A 17085-nucleotide genomic window follows, 5' to 3' on the forward strand; every position below is an offset into this window, starting at 1 on the left:
ACACTCGGTGCCACTGCCACCCTGAAGAACTCATGTGGAAGGTAATGTCCTTGACCTCCAGTGGCCTCGGTTTCCTCATTTGTAAACACAAGTGACGGTGTGAGGAAACCTCTATGCAATGCTGATTCGAAGCAGTCTGGGTCTGGTAAGATGGTTTACAACCTGCAGAAAGAAGGAAGGTGGTAAGTCCTTCTAGAAGTCTCTGTGAGAACCTTAGCAAATTTAGGAGGGACTTGGAAATAAATCCCCATCTGAAGTTCCTGAATCTCTGTGTGGAGTCTCCTTGGGTCATATCCTCAGATCATAGGAAACAAGGGGTGTATTTGCTGGGAAGAGTCCCACACAGGAAAATTCTTCAGGATTGAGTACAAGTATCAATATGGGTGAAAGTTAAAAGAAGGAAGGACATGGTCAGTAACTGGTTTGAAGAACTGAATATGGGTTCCCTGCTAGGTTCTTTTAAATTTTGTATGACTTTTGGGTCAGACAAGCCAACCTCTTGCCACTTTCTAGCTGTTTAACCTCACCCAGCCTCAGTTTCCCCATCTGTAAAATGGGGATGATCATGTCTGTCCCCAGGCTTGCAGTGGGAATGCCGTTCTGCAGAATACACAGAGGGTAGTCCAAGGCCACATGGGTGTTCAGCAGGCAAACCGGGGCTTCCCCCTGAGCAGAAACCGAGAGCTTTCAGTACCATTATTACTTGAGTAGAGAATTCAGTTTTTTCTAGAAGAAGACTGAGTGAGCCCTGTGTCATCCTGTCTGTGGTTCCTGCCATGGAGAGGCTGACCACGGGCTTGGGTGTGATACAGCTGTCCCCGCCCTTGCCTTTGGAGGACCACATGGGCTGCACGGTTGAACTTCAAAGGACGGTTCCAACAGATGCAGCCAGCTTCCTGCAGCTGTAGGCAACAGCCCATGCCAGCCTGAATCAGCCAGGGCTGAGGGAAGCTGAGGGAGCAAGGTCCAGGACAACCTAGACCTAGATCAGTCTCAGAGACTTCCTGGAGGGGGCTGGCCCCCAGATCCTCCCTGGGGAAAAGAAGAGCTTGACTGGGGAGGGTGCCTCTCTTTTGTGATTTCTTTAGTGAAATAAATCCTTGTGGCCTGGGGTGTTGGGGTCTAGGAAGCATAGATTCAAAGAGGTCTCTAGGTGGAAGAAGGACTTGGGCAAGGAGATAAGAACATTGATAAACCAGATCACACAGGGGAATGTAACCTTCTGACCCTCCAGTCTCCAAAAACACAGAGCAGTTAGCTTCAGGCAAGTCCTCCTCTTCCAGAAAGCCCACCAGGACTGCTGTCAGCAGTGTGGCTTGCAGCTGTCAAGCTACAGGAAAACCTCTTGGTTCTGTGCTGTGGGTATGGGAGAGGGCTTGGATGAGAAGAAGCTGGGTTAGGGATAGGGCCAGGGTGGCTGCACGGGGAAGTGATGGACAGAACAAGGGGCTTATAGGCCCTGTGCGAGCCTGGCCCACAGCAGGTGGGAGGTATTTTTAGGTAGGCTCGGGTGCAGACAGAGACATTACGCCATGGCCCGACAGGTGGTTAATATTTAATCCCTTCCTTAATCATTAACTCCATGGCTGGCTGGAGAGGAACAGGACTGTTGTCAAATCAGTAACCACAGGCTGGGAACAATGTCCACTGAGCTCGCGGCCCCTCCTGCAGCTGGGAGTGCTGGCTGGGTGGGGTTGTCCCTGGCCGTGGGGTCCCTGGTTCATCTCCTTCCAGCAGTGACCTCAGGACGCAGAGAAGTTACAGGAGGTCAGGAAGAACCCCCTCCAAGCTGGGGATTGCCCTCTGACCCCAGGCGCTTACTGGTAGGGAGGGGCTGGGGGTGGGGGGGCAGTGTCCATTCAGGTGTGAGGTTTCTAGACCCTGCTTCCAGGCTGAGTGACCTTGGATGAGTCATGAAGCGGCCCCTCTGAGCTTCAGTTTCATCATCTGCTCACTGTGGATAAGTATTCTTATCTTAAAGGGTGGTCATGAGATTTGAATGAGATATGGGTGTACAAGGAAGTACTCTGTAAGCTGAACATTGAGACAGCAAATAAGTTAAGAGAAAGGATGGATGGAAAGATACAGTAAAAGAGTTCAGAGCTGAAAGAGGAAAGCTAGTGGGCTCTAGTTTCCAGTCACTTAAATGTGTTTCCTTTCAATACAGTTGGCTTTAATTCAGGTCAGGAGTGTGTACTGGGCAAGGCAGTGTCCCCTGTCCTAAGCTGGACTTTGGGGTAATTTGACAGGAGTCAGCCTCGCCCCCAGAGAGCAAGGGTGACCAAGCTCCAAGCCTGAACCAGAACAAGATGAACAGTGTTGGTAATGTAGGTCAGCAGGTCAGGGCTGCGGGGTCACAGGGAGGGGCAGGGAGAGGACAGTGTGAGCTGGAGGGTCAGAACAGGCTTCAGGGGTGAGGCGGGTGGGGGCACGCCCTCAGGGATGAGTAGAGTTGGGTGTATAGGGGAGGGAGGGCTCCTGAATACCTGCTCGCCTGTACCCAGAGCATTCACACATATAAGCAGACTGTGCAAGGACATACGTGCATCACACTTACACACCCACATATACAAACTGATTCACAGTCACCCATGGCATGTACACACATACACACACACTCACAGAGGCACACCCCCTTGGGCACGCATGCGCCTCCCCTCCCTGCCTCAGCCCTGAGACCCTCCAGCTAGCTCAGCACATCTGAGCCTGGCTGACACCCACCAGAGAACTGAAGCCTTCAGGGTACATCTGAAAGCAGGCAGCAAACTACCCATAAAGCAGTAATTTCTCCTCTGTTCCCTCCTTCAGCTGAATTTTTAAGACTGAATTTTGTCATTTATCTAAATAGAAAATATGCAAATAACTCTTAATGGTCTTAAGAGTGCAATATTATATTTTTATATAGAAATAAAAATTATATTGGGATTATTTATTTAGCATGAAACTTAATATCATATATTATTTAATTAATATAATATTGTATGTACTTGTGTGCTAAGTTGCTTCAGTTGTATCCAACTCTTTGTGACCCTATGGACTGTAGCTTGCCAGGCTCCTCTGTCCATGGGATTCTCCAGGCAAGAATATTTGAGTGGGTTGCCATGCCCTCCTCCAGGGGATCTTCCCAACCCAGGGATCAAACCTGTATCTCTTACATCTCCTGCATTGGCAGACAGGTTCTTATTGTATATTAATATACAATATGCATATTGTAGCAAATATTTCTATAAATTTTCACAAGCTCTGTTATTGTCCTGCCTCTTCAAATTGGGAATCAATTTCATAAAAAAAAATTTTTTTCTGGTCATGCCACACGGCTTGTGGGATCTTAGTTCCCTAACCAGTGTTGATCCCAGGCCCTCTGCAGTGGAAGCCTAGAGTCCTAACCACTGGACTGCCAGGGAAGTCCCATAGAAAAAAATTGTTTTAAAAAAGAGGTACAGCTAGAGTACCTCTATGGGGGAGCTGCAAGGCAGAAAGCTTAGAGTTGATATGGGCATCTGGACACATCCACCAACTGGGACAGGAGACCAGCAGGACAAGGACAAAGGGACTAACTAGACAGGGGCAGGTCTAGGGGAAGCAGACACAGCTTCTTAGAGGAGGTGGGTATGGACTGGCCTTTAGGAAAGGAGGATTGGAGGGGCAGATAGAGGTCCTGGGGGCTACTGGGGCCCCCAGGAGCCTTGCTGTCAGCCCCCCTCTAGCTGTGCCATCCACATCGCATGCTCAGGCTGGGACCAGGCCCCCGTGGCCAAAAAGAAGCCAGGCAGAGACTCCGTGGAATTGGCCGTAGGGATAATGGAAACAGAATTCTTTCCTTCCCTCTAGGGCTGTGTAGGAATCTGGGGTAAAGGTCCTTCTCTGAGCTCTCTAAGCGCATACTAAGACTCGGGTAGGAAGCCATCCTGCATGTTCCCTGCCCCAAGGAGCTTCTGTAGTGCAGTGTAGCCAAGGAGGGGGCCCTAATGGAGATATAAACACTGCTAGGGTCAGGCCACTGGTGGCTTGCAGCTCAGGCTCTGGATCCAAACAACCAGAACCTAAACTCCGCCTCTGTCCCTTTCCAGCTGTGTGACTTTGGGCCTGCTACCTGACCTCTCTGTGCTTCAGTTTCTTGTCCATAACGTGGGGATGATAATAGTAAAGTACTTGATACTCGTGGTTGTTGTGAGGGTTAAATGAGACACAGGGCCTTGCCTGTGCCTGGGACATGAAAAGTGAAAGAAGTCGCTCAGTCACGACTCAGTCCGACTCTTTGCAATCCCATGGACTGTAGCCTATCAGGCTCCTCCGTCCATGGGATTTTCCAGGCAAGAGTGCTGGAGTAGATTGCCATTTCCTTCTCCAGAGGATCTTCCTGACCCAGGAATTGAACCCGGGTCTCCTGCATTGCAGGCAGATGCTTTACCGTCTGAGCCACGAGGGAAGCCCCTGGGACATGGTGAGTGCTAAATCCATTTAAAGGAGAATTAGTTTCTGACTCGAGTATTCAGGGAAGCTTCCTGGAGGAACATTCCAGCTGGCCCTTTAGGGACCAGCAGGGTTGCCATAGATCTAGATGAGGGAAAGGTGTCTCTTTCCTAAAGAGGGGCTGGAGTAAGCAGAAGCCAGAAAGGACATGGCATGTTTGGGAACCATGAGGAATTTTGTGTGGCCATATCCACTGCCTGGAGGATGGACATAGGAGTGGTGGGTGGGGTTGGGACTAGTCAGGGAAGGTTTGGAATGTCCAGTTATCCTGGAGCAATGGAAACTCAGAAAGGCTGGTAAGTGCGACCCTGACAACACTTAAGGCTGAGTTCTGGCAGCGAAGATCAGGTTTTGTTGCCAGGGAAAAACCCAGGCAGGAGGACTGCTGGGGGTAGGAGCCCTGAAGGAGGCAGGTCTCAAGACCCTGGGCTTGGGTGACTTGGGAGGATGGCCTGAGACCACTGGGGACATAGGGGTGCTGAATCTTCATCTGTGTGTCTTTCACCCTGCTTAGACTCAGAGTGTAAGTTTGAGTCCATGGAGCTCCATCGCAGAAGCCTTCGGGCACGTTCTCTGAAACTCTTACAGTCCGTGCATTCTATAGGTCTGGCCCAGAAACCTTGGGCAAGTCACAGCATTTGTCTTGCTTCCATTTTCCCATCCGTCATGTGAGTATAGGTATTCCTGTCCACCCTGGGATATAGAAGCCCCAGGGGGATGCTTTGCTGCTTTTCTGGCCAAGGTCAGGCAAGCAAGAAGGTTCAGGGCAGTGTAAGACCCAGGCCACAGCTTCCCCTCTGTCTTGTCGGGGTGGCCCCTCAGCTTATCTGCGTCAGGGCAGATGGATGAGGAGGAGATACTCCTTCAGGCAGCCAGATAGTGTGAGGAGGTGATAAAGGGCACAGGCCCAGAAACCGACTTAGAGAGGGTGGGACAGTGAGGCTGTCGTTTCCCTGACCCCTTGCCCCACCCCCATGCACCCTCCAGGCCAGCTGGGTACAGCCCAGCCTTCCACCATGCCCCCCACCCTCCCACCCCACCATGGGGCAGGAGGAGGGAGAAGAGGCCACAGGAACTGAGCTTGGAAGGTTGTTGGTGGCCTTTGGACACTGACTCAGGGGATCGATGGGGGCAGAGGCCAGACTGTGAGGGAAAACCTCACAGGGTGGACAGAGGGTGACCACCATGTCCTTCCCAGTTTTAACACTGAAAGCCCATCCTCAGAAAGTCCTCAGTCCTGAGCAAATCAAGATGGTTTGCCTGGGACTGTCCAGCTTTTTAAGCTGAAAGTCCCCCCAGTCCCAGGGAAACCAAGCCAGTTGGTCACCCTAGTAGAAAAGAGTAAGTCTTAGCAAGAGTGACTAGAATGGGGAAGCAGACAGCTCTTTTTCTGAGTTTCCATAGCCCTGATTCTTTTTTTTAAAATTTTAATTGAGGTAACATTGGTTTCTAACATTACATTTCATATACTTCTGTATATATTACAGTGTGCTCACCACCAAAAATTTCATTTCCATCTGTCACCATACACTTGATCCCCTTTTCCATTTTTCCCTCCCGTCTCCCTCCACTCCTTCCCCTATGATAACCACTGTTGGGTTCTCTGTATCTACGTGTATCTATTTCTCTTTGGTTTGTTCATTTATTTTGCTTATTTGTTTGTTTTTTATACTCCACATATGAATGAAATGATATGGTGTTTGTATTTCTCTGCATGACTAATTTCACTTAATGTAATACTCTCAAGGTCCATCCATGTTATCACAAGCAGCAAGATTTCACTGTTTATGGCTGAGTAGTATTCCATTGTGTATGTGTGTGTGTGTATCTTCTTTATACACATCTTCTTTATCCATTCATCTGTCAATGGGCACTGAGGTTGCCTTCATATCTTGGCTATGTAAATGGTACAATGAACATAGGGGTGCATATGTCTTTTTGAATTAGTGTTTTCGTATTCTTATGCCCAGAAGTGGGATAGCTGGATCATATGATAGGAAAATCCCATGGATGGAGGAGCCTGGTGGGCTGCAGTCCATGGGGTCGCGAAGAGTCAGACATGACTGAGAGACTGCACTTTCACTTTTCATTTTCATGCATTGGAGAAGGAAATGGCAACCCACTCCAGTGTTCTTGCCTGGAGAATCCCAGGGATGGGGGAGCCTTGTGGGCTGCCGTCTCTGGGGTCGCACAGAGTCTGACACTACTGAAGCAACTTAGCAGCAGCAGCATGATAGTTCTATTCTTAATTCTTTGAGGAATTTCCCTCATGTTTTCCATAGTGGCTGCACCAATTTACATTCCCACCAAGAATGTAGGAGTGTATTTACATTCTCCACATCCTCACCAACACTTACAATTTCTTTCTGTAGCCCCACGTAGTAACCGTGCCTCCCTGTCCTCGGTGCACGCCCTGGGTGAGGGAACCACTCAGGTTGTATTTCCAGTGGATGGATCTGGAAGTCTGGAGCTGCTTCATTAGAGGGCTTCTTGCCAGGCTGAGGCTAGGAGGGAGGGGTGGACAGTTCACATGAGAATCTTTGATGCTGCCTGCTCTGCCCACCAGGAGCCTTCAGAGATAGAGAAGGGGCTTGGGGTGGGTTGTGTGCCTCACAGCTTGACACTCTCGTGAGTGCAGAGGGAACCAGCAGCCAGATCTCTGGGATCAGGAATTGCTGAAAATCAAAGTTATGGTGCCTGCCTGGCTTTGGGGGTCCAGTCACAATGCTCTGCTCAGAGACCCCACTCCTGCCTACCTCTCAGGCTCTCTCACTTGGCCCTGTCCTGTGTGGGCCTCTGAGATTCGAGCAGGTTCTGGAGACAGGCCAGGAAAACTGTCGGGTGCATGGGAGGACAATCAGAGTCTCCTCCCAAGAGAGGACTTGGAACAGGACAGGGGTGTCAGAAGGCCGGTTTTCTGCTGCCTTCAGTTCAGGCTGAGGCCTCCCTGCCTCGGGGCTTGGTTTTATCTCATACTCACCTGCAGTGCGGGAGATGCCGGTTTGATCCCTGGGTCAGGAAGATCCCCTGGAGAAGGACATGGCAACTGACTCCAGTATTCTTGCCTGGAGAATCCCATGGACAGAAAAGTCTGGCAGGCTACAGTCTATGGGATCGCAAAGAGTCAGACATGACTGAGAGGCTAATACTTTCGCTTCACCGTCACCCTGGAAAAAGGATAGACTTTCCTTTTTCCAACCTGGGACCTGGAAATCCCAGAGACCCTTGTCCCCAGCACCTCTGTCCTCAGAGCAGCACTGGCTGGTCAACATGCAGCCAAAGCCTGATGGGGCTGATGAGAGCAGGGCTTGGGAGACACAACAGGGCACCTGAAGAGAAAGGCCTGTGGGGAGATGGGCGAAAGGGACAGGAGAGGAAAATGGCACCCAAAGAATCCCGTAAGACATCTCCCTGTCTACTGGCTCAGCTAGAGAAGATTCTGAGACGCTTCATGGGCCCTGGGGAAGTGTCTGAACCAGGTACCCACAGAACAACTGTTTCTAGGCTTGATGGAAAGATCTATACCACTTCCCCTTCTGAGGATCCCTGAGTTGGTTGGGTGGGTGAGATCTGTTAGTGAAGTCAGCTGTGGTCTTGCTTTTAACATCAAGCTTGGCAAATGGGCCAAACTGAGCTGACCATGTCCTAACTTTAGGCTTGCTTGCTTCCAGAAAGTTGTCTTCCCTGCCTGTCTGCTCCCTCAGCCTCACCAGAGGTGAGGGCCTTCTCAGAGCTCACTTCTTTTTACCTGTATCAGGCCCTATTGCTTTCACTATATTCACTTATCCAGCACCTTTCTGAGTTGCGGTCCCTCTCTGGTCCCCTCTGAGCCCCTAGCGGCTCCCAGATAGTATCTCAGCAGATGTCTGGAAGCTTAACGTATCGTGGGCCATGGGAGCACCCCAACAGTGACCATGAAATTCCAGCCAGGCGAGGGGCCTGGGGAAAGGAGCTGGTAAGGGAGCGGGAGGATGGGTCCAGAGACCAGGCTAGGTTTCCTGGGGGAGAGAGAGATGGCGGGAGTCTCAGGGTGGGCCTGTTCTGGGGCCCTTTGTGTCTCAAACTCAGCCTTCTCCGCCTCCCATACCGACTCAGCCACGAGGCCAAACTGTGTGAACAAATGGTACCAATGGTCCAGGGGCCAGGACGGAATCCCCCCAGACAGGCTGGCCAAAGGGTCCCTAGGCTGACTTCCTTGGTCCGCAGGGAGCCCCAGGGAAGGGGGCTGAGGGGCTGAAGGGAGAGGCTGGGGGCAGGGCTACCATTGGGGGTGGGGCTGAGGGCAGGGGAGCCAGGCCTGGTTGGCCTTTGAAGGGTAGGCCTTCCTGAGGTGGACACTTTAATCGCCCCCAATTAAACCATTGCCGGAAGCTTTTAACAGCCCCATACGGCCTTTCAAGGACTGCCCTTTTGTTAGACGGCCAAGCTGTCATGTAAAAGGAGAGCAGGCTGGGGGCCTCTGACCACTCACCCCAGGCCCCAAGGCCAGCCAGCCCCAAACTCAGGCCAGCCTCTGAAGGGTCTGCTTCTTTGCGAATCAAAGGCTGAGGAACCTGCTTTGATCTGGGGGGAAACCCAGCCCTTCCTTGGCTCCCCAGATTCAGTTCCCTCACTGAGGGTGTGGGTCCTTCCATGAAGGCTTCACCCACACAGTTTCCAAGTCTGGGGCCAGCCAGGCTGATCCCTGGGGTTCTGGGAGTCTGCCCCTCACTTCAAGAAACAGGTCCACTGAGATGGTGAAAACATTCCCTGCTCCTACTGCCCGCCTTGGGCAAGGACACCCCCGCCCCACCTTCTCCGGCTACTCTAGGTCTTCTAGCCCTTGTGACAGAGTGTAGTCCTCAAATGAGTGTCCTCTGGGACCCTGTCAGAAATGCAGACTTCCAGGCCCCACGCCTTTCAGACCTACTGGATCAGAATCTACTTTTAAACAGCTCCCACAGGTGAAGTTGGAGAAATACTGCTGTAGTATTTCATCCTCTCTCTGCATTTCCTCTCCTATTGCCCCCACCTCTGCCCCCAAAGGCAAGATTAAGTGTAGAAACGATACTAGCCATGGTAAGTTATGGACAATATAGCCCTCTGCTTTGCAGACTCTACAACATATACTTTCTGGAAAGTCAACAACAAAGCCCTTCCTGTCAATAGCAGTTTCTGGAGGACCCCAGATGGCAGGCTTCCGTTTGGTCATTTAGTTAACATCAAAACTCTCCATCCTGACTTCCACACTTGATCCTTCATTTCATTCTCAGAACTGCCCGAGGAAGAGAAGACAAGCACGCCCATTAAACAGCAGAGAAAACTGAAGCTCAGGAAAGTTCGTGAATAGGCTGGAGGTGGTGGTGAAGTTGAGGGAGCGGGTAACCTAGAAAACCCTCCTGGGGTCTCCCTGCTCTTAGGTCCAGCAGGGCTCCCATCCACGGCTATGACGTGTGTGCCAGAGCTGCAGCCCACTTCCCACTTCACTCCCCAAAAGTGTCCTGGGGGTGGGCAGGGCCCCCTGTGTGGGAGGAAGCCAAGCCTCTTTCTGTTACACAAAAGCCCCCTACAGGCAAGGAAAAGCCAGAATTTCCCAATTCCTACCTCCTCCCCTTCCTCCACACAAAAGCTGCAGTTCATCCAGAATCTATGACACGCATGCCAGTCTTCAGGCTTAGCGCTTTCTCTTTCACCATCCCACTTAGTCCCCGGGACAAATCTCCACCACATTCTTCTGGATAAGACTCAATTCTTCTGCTTCTTTCCTTGAAGCTGATTCCTTGAAAACCAAACAAGGCCAGAATAATCAGATCCTGTCGGGGCAAAGGTCTCCCACTGCCCACCCTGGATGAAGGGCCTGGCTCAGCCTGGGGAATGACAGGAGGGGCTGGTTTAGAAGAATTTCTTCAACATTCTCAGATGTTGCAACTTCAGTCCCATCTGGGGCAAGTCTTGAGTACCTAGGGATACAAAGAGGCTAAACTCCACCTCGCTTTCTCACCAAGATTCTACAGCAAGCGCAGCACTTAGAGAAGGGCAGCAATCTGTAGAGGCAGATGGTGTGTTTAGAACTCCATGGGTTTGAGTGTCATCCACAGGAGGCAGCCTGGTGGCGCCTTTTGGAGCTAACTTCTGTGAAGGATCAAAAAGTAAAAATTTTAGGCTGTTCTCCATCACAAGTCTGCCATCGTAGTGTGAAAATAACCGTCGACAACGTCTAAACAAGTGGGTGTTCCTGAACTCCAGTGAAATTTTATTAATGGACACTGAAATGTCAACTTCATGTGCCAAAATGTTATGCTTCTTTGGATTTTTTTTCCCCCTAATCACGTAAAAATCATTCTTAGCTCTTAAGTTGCACAAAAGCAGACAGTGGGCAGAAGGTGGCCTTCAGGGTCATAGTTTGCTGGCTCCTGGTTTAGAGCAAAAGTTTTGAGGTCAGTTGTCAGTCTTGGATTCAAGTCCTGGTTATTTCACTAACCAACTGTGTGATTTGGGAAAAATCACTGAACTTCGCCGAGCATGCTTCCTCCCTGTCAAAGGGAGATGGTGGAGCCTGTCTTCCAGGGAGTAGGTAAGATGCATATGAGAGCACCTACTGACCTCAGGGACTGACATGTGGCAGGCACACCCTCAATGTGAGCGATGAACATTGCAGCAGACCGGTTGGAGACCAGGGGCAGGGGGCTCTGAGGTTGCAGAGGTCAGGGGGCCCTTCTGGGAGGGAGGAGGTTTGGGGTAAACTGGGCCTGAAATGATTTGAGAGGTGTGGTAACAGCAGAGGGGAAGGTTGAGAGGTCAAGCCAAAGAAACTGACTTCAACATCATTAAAAAGTCTACAAATAACAAATGCTGGAGAAGGTGTGGAGAATAGGGAACCCTCCCACACTGTTGGGAACATAAACTGGTGGTAGACATTATGGAGGACAGTATAGAGGTTCCTTAAAAAACTCAAAATAGAGTTGCCACATGATTCAGCAGTCCTACTCCTGGGTATATATTCAGAGAAAAGTAAAATTTGAAAAGATAACGCACCCCCAATGTTCATAGCAGCACTATGCACAACAGCTAAGACTTGGAAACAACCTGAATATCCACTGACAGAGAAATGGCTGAAGAAGATACGGTATTTCTTTAGAAGAAATGCAAATAGCGCTGTTTCCTTTTTTTAAAGGAAAAGGCTCAGCCATTAAAAAAAGGAAACTGCTATTTGCAGCAACATGGAAGGACCTAGAGATTATCATATTAAGTGAAGTGAGTCAGAAGGAGAAAGGCATACGCCATGTGACATCAGGTATATGTAGAATCTAAAATATGAACTTATTTGCAAAACAGACTCACAGACATAGAAAACCAACTTACGAACCAAAGAGGAAAGAGGGTGGAGAAGAATAAGCTAGGAGTTTGGGATTAGCAGATACAAACTTCTATATATAAAATAGATAAACAAAGCCCTGCTGTATAGCACAGGGAACTATATTGAATATCCTGTAGTAAATCATAATGAAAAAGAATATGTAAAAAAGAAAAAAAAAAGGAATTGGCTTCAATCCTAGGGTCTGGGATGGCTACTGAAGGCCCTGAAAAGGGAATACTTCAAAGTAGGGTCAAGGGACTTCCGTGGTGGTTCAGTGGCTAAGAAGCTGAGCTCTCAGGAGTGGGCCTGGGTTTGATACCTGGTCAGGGAACTAGATCTCACATGCTGTAACTAAGACCTGGCACAGCCAAATAAATAAATTAAATAAATATTAGAAAAAAAAAAAAGTGGGCCAAGGGGAGGTCCATTTGCAAGGACTGCTCTGGCCTGGGGCAGGGGGTGGTGTGTGTGGGGGGGTGGGGGCAGGGTCAAGGAAGGAGGAAGCCTGTAGGGGAAACACCAGGGACAGGTGATGAGGTTACTGCTGAGTCCAGGTGAGTGGGAGCTGTGGGGTGGAGGGTAGGGGGTTATGAAGGGAGTGTCAAGGATCAATTGGTGGTAACATAGCCGGGTGTTGTGTTTCATTTTTAGTCACCTGCGGGTACTAATTAGCCCCCTTTCTTGACTGCAAGCTCATTTCCAGGTTAATAATTTGGACTGCCTTTTGTTTTTGCTGACCTAGCAGTCTTCCTTCCCCTCCCCCACCCCCACATGACAATGCCACGACGTTACTGTAAATGCCAGTCCCTTTGTTCCTCCACCCTGAGCCACTGAGCGGGGCAGGGGGAGGTGCCCAAACAAAGTGGAACCATGGCGATTCCTTCCCTGAGATTCTGTTACTTTGGGATCAGAATATAAGTCCCTCTCTGGAGGAGGGAGCATCAAGACATGAAATGCAGACAGGGTCAGCAGCTGCACGCCCCTTCACAGGAAAGAAGTTGAACCCAACAGGAAGCAGAGCGAGAAGCGAGTCCCTCCAAGGACCTCGGTTCTGCCCTTTGTGCTGTGGCTTAGTGATTCAGTTCTTCCCCTGATTGTAGGAGATATCCTGAATCCTTTGAAGAAACTCTTTTTCTAAAACTAGTTTGAGATTCTATCACTTGCAAATGAAGAGAATTACCAACCAAATCCATCCTCGAAGCTTTCCTACTCAGAGTTTGTTGTACTTGTGCTGTGTGCAAGGCGCCGGGTACAGTGTCTTACATCTATGACTTAATATAATCCTCAGTTATGCTGTGAGCCATTGGGTATTATTACCTCCACTTTAGAGATGATAAAACCGGGGCTCCGTTTCACTTGACATTTAAATGGGGTGCACCTCAGGTCTTTGGCCTGGTCCTCTGACTGTCATAGATTCCTCTTTCCCAGGCAATCTTATCCATTCCTATGCTGATTCCATTTCTACAATTTCCAATGCTCATTCCATTTCTACAATTTCCAATGCTCAATCTGGACCTCTCTTTTAAACTCAAGTCTGAAATATCCAGCCTCTACTTGATATAGGTATTTCAAACAAAGATCTCTAAAACTAGGCTTCTGTTATCCCCCCTCCCATGCAATCTGCCCCTGCTCTGGGGCTTCTTCTCTCAGTAACTGGTCCTACCCTTTGCCTAGTTTCCCAGGTCAGAACTTGAGCCTTATATTCGACATCATCTCCTTTGACCTCCATAGTCACCCTATTACCAATTCCTATTGTACCCACTCCTTAAGCATGTCGTGACTCTGCCCACTTCTCTGTTAGTCCAACCACAACCCCCTCTCCCTTGAAAGATAGTCTGCTCCTTGGTCTCTCTGATTCCATTCCAAGCCATTATCCATTGACCTGCTAGACACATTTTTGAAAGCACTCTAACTGTATCCCCCACTCCTTAAAACTACCCAATGATTCTAGTCCAAAGTCTTTCCCAAGGTCTATGTGGTCCAACCAGATCTAGCCCTTTCTATTCTTCAACCTCATCGTGAACCTCTCTTTGGCTCATTCACTATAGGCTCCCTTCAGTAAGAGTACCAAAGTCTTCTGATCTTAGGGCCTTTGCACTTGTTATTTCTGCTGTCTGTACAGTGTTCTTCCCCTCTTCCTTCCCCGCTCTTATTTTTCACTCCTCCCTATCCTTCAGGTCCTGGCTCAAGCCACAGAAATACTGTCTCTTGAGCCCTCCATGAAATATCATTCCACAGCACCTTCACTCTCTGTAGCACTCAATAATTATGTTACTGTATATATATTTAATGTTTGTCTTCCTTGACAGACTATGATTCTCTGATCTCAGGGATTGGATCTATCTTTTTCATTGTGCCTGCAGCACCCTGTACAGTGTCAGGTGCAGAGCAGGGGCTCAGAAATATTTGCTGAATGAATGAGTGATAGAGGCTTGTGACCCAGGACTCACTGCTAGTAATGGAGGAGACTGGACCCCAACGCCAGTCTCCAGTGCTGCTGAATTGGACTCAACTTCTTTTCCCCACTGGGGAAACCAGGAGGGAAGAGGTTCAGAAGCCCGCCTAGGTCCTTGGATTCATTACAAAGGATGCAGGAAGCAGGGGTGGGGAGGGGTATCAGTCTACTGCCAAATGGAGTCCGGCTGGAGGTAAGGAGATTCTCTGGTCTCGGGTGAGCATCGGGTGGGGGTGGGCTAGAGGACACTCGTCGATGAAGTCCTGCCCCCCGGTGGCCTCACACTAAGAGCTTTGTCTGTGTTGCCTCATTTAATCCCCTGCCAGCCCTGCAAGGCGGGATTATTACCTCTTGTCACAGACAAGGAAAATAAGCTTTAGAGAGAGAGAGAGTAATTAACATGCCCAGAGTCTCTCGTAAGGTCAGAACCAAGATTTGAATCTGGTACTTGAGCCTAAGAAATCAGACTATTTGGGAAATTCAGTCCAGAAAAGAAAATGGAGGGACAGGTACCCCCAGTGGACTTCAGGGAGTTTGCCACACAACCTCCACCCCGCCCCCACCCCTCCGCCACCCCCACCCTGCCCTGGCCCTCTCCATCACTCCACCCCTGTGGACTATCCATTCCTGGGGATTCTTTTTGAAATTCTAAAAGCTCTTGCAAACCCTCTCCATGCAGCCCCTCAGGTGGCCAGACCCTCCCCAGGCTGGCGCCTACCTCCCTTGAGGATTTCCCCTGCACAACTTCCATTTGAAAAGGAGCATGGGGCCCCAGTGCCTACCTGCTGGGGCCCATCAATGCCCTCTGTTCAGGGATGCAAAGTAAAGAAGCTTGGCCCACTGAGGGGAGTGAGTGGGAGATGGTGGGGATAGGGGACTGGGAAATGCCCTCAGAGCCTGGATTAGGGTGTTCATTATTATAGACCTTCCCCCCACCCTCATTTAACACCACTTATATAGAGCTTTTTTTTTTTTTTTAATAGTATTTATATAGTCCACTTGGGCTTCCCTGGTGGCTCAGTGGTAAAGAATCCGTCTGCCAATGCTGGAGAGGAAGGTTCAATCCCTAGGTCTGGAAGATTCCCTGGAGAAGGAAATAGCAACCCACTCCAGTATTGTTGTCTGTGAAATTCCATGGACAGAGGAGCCTGACAGGCTACAGTCCGTGGGGTCACAATAGAGTCAGACACAACTAAACAATAACGACATATAGCCCATTTAAAATATGAACTCATCAATGCTCAGAACAACTCTGAAGTAGGTACTGGTATCCCAATATTTTGTAGACTGGGGAGGTCGAAGCAGATAGGGTTGGTGACTTGCCCAAGGCCACCCACAGTAAGTGGCAGGCGGAGCTGGGATTTGAATGTGGGCACCAGTCTCTGGATGCTACCATCTGAAATCCCTCCCCTTTGCAGAGGAACCTGTCAGGGGAGAGGAATCTCTCTGGTCTCAAAGATAACAGCCCCTTCTCTTCTCATGTGTCCAGAGACAAGTGTGTTTACTTCAGGTTAGCAAGTGGCTGCCCCAAACAAAGGGGATGCAGGCAGAGATAACCCAATCATCCCAGGCCTGCCTGGGCCGTTAGGAGGGCAGGGATTGAACCCAGCCTGCTTTGAGGCTGGACTTCGAGAAACTGCCAGGGCCAGGGCCTGGCCGCCTGTTTGTTGCAAAACAATGAGTCAGCCTGGCAGGGAGGGGAGTGGGGCGATGGGGGGATGGGGGTAGAGGGGCCCCTAGCCCTGCCTCTGGCCTTTACCAGGGTAAATTCTGCCTACCCCCAACCCTCCTAGCCCTTAGAAGGTTCACCAGTTTCCTTTTTTCTTGTTTGGATGAGTTAGGAAAAGTATTGAAAAATAGAAAGTGCCCTAGACAGGAAAACACTCTGAAAGCTGAAACCTGCCTGCTGAGGCCAACACCCCACTGGGGAGTGGTCAGCCAGCCAGGAGTCCATCCCTGGCCTCCTTCCCAGGCACCGGCCCATGGTGGCACCTTAAGCCCTGGGCAGGAGAGAAGAGAACTTGGAAGTCCAGGGATGAGTGGTGACCAGTTCAAGGTCACAGCTGTGCTGATGGCTGGGAGGGAGGGTGGGCAGATCCTGTGGGGGGCTCTTGGGAGCCACATTACTGAACGGGAAGAGCCTGAAAACAGAGACCTCCTTTTTTTCAGTTGGCCTTGCCAAGGGACCCTCCTCTTCCATCCTCATGTGGGGAGAGCCCTTCACCCGGGGCTCATCAGGATATGGGGCAACTCTCTACTCTAGCTGTCACTGCTTAAGCCAGCATGGTTGCCCCTGAGGGATCCCATTTAGCCACAAGCCCTTCCATTCCTCTCCTGGCCCTGCCCCTTCCACCTCAGGGCTCCTCCCTCCTACTTATCCAAGAAAGACAGTGCTTTCCCCTTGTTAGAATGGGACAGAGGGGATTTGTTCAAGGTCACAGAATAAATCCATCAATTTATTCATCAAAACGTTGGACTGCTGTTGAGCCAGACTTGGCAGGGGGTGAGATGGGGCACAGTCTCTTGGAAGCCAGTCGCCTAAACCAAGAACTGCTCTATAATAGTGTGTTGATCAGGACGTATCTACTGTGCTTGCAGCAGGGACACAGAAGGGCCTGACCCAACATGAGAACCAGGGAAGGCTTCTTGGAGGAGGCAAGACAGAGTAGGTCTTAAAGACGGAGCAGGAGTGTGCTAGGGCCAGGGATGGCAGAGGAGGGTGTTCTGAGCTAGAGAGAAATCAAATCTGCCAGCTCTGGGCTTGCTTTCTAAGCTCTACACCCTGGCCTACAAGCATTACTGAACTCCTACAATGGAACAA

The 17085-nt window shown here is 50.0% G+C and overlaps 1 long non-coding RNA gene across 1 annotated transcript; it reads right to left on the reverse strand.

Moving 5' to 3' along the window:
- Positions 1–6101: 6101 nt before the first annotated feature.
- LOC147363425 (uncharacterized) lies at positions 6102–10231 on the reverse strand. The gene is made up of 3 exons (XR_015137058.1): positions 10057–10231; positions 7454–7579; positions 6102–6977 (listed from the first exon to the last, which is right to left on the reverse strand). It is a non-coding gene; the product is annotated as an uncharacterized LOC147363425 (long non-coding RNA).
- Positions 10232–17085: the final 6854 nt, after the last annotated feature.

The sequence above is a fragment of the Bos grunniens genome, chromosome 11, assembly GCF_055505025.1.
Source record: "Bos grunniens cultivar Pamir isolate PY7600 chromosome 11, Bosgru_T2T1.0, whole genome shotgun sequence".
In the NCBI taxonomy this organism is placed as follows: domain Eukaryota; kingdom Metazoa; phylum Chordata; class Mammalia; order Artiodactyla; family Bovidae; genus Bos; species Bos grunniens.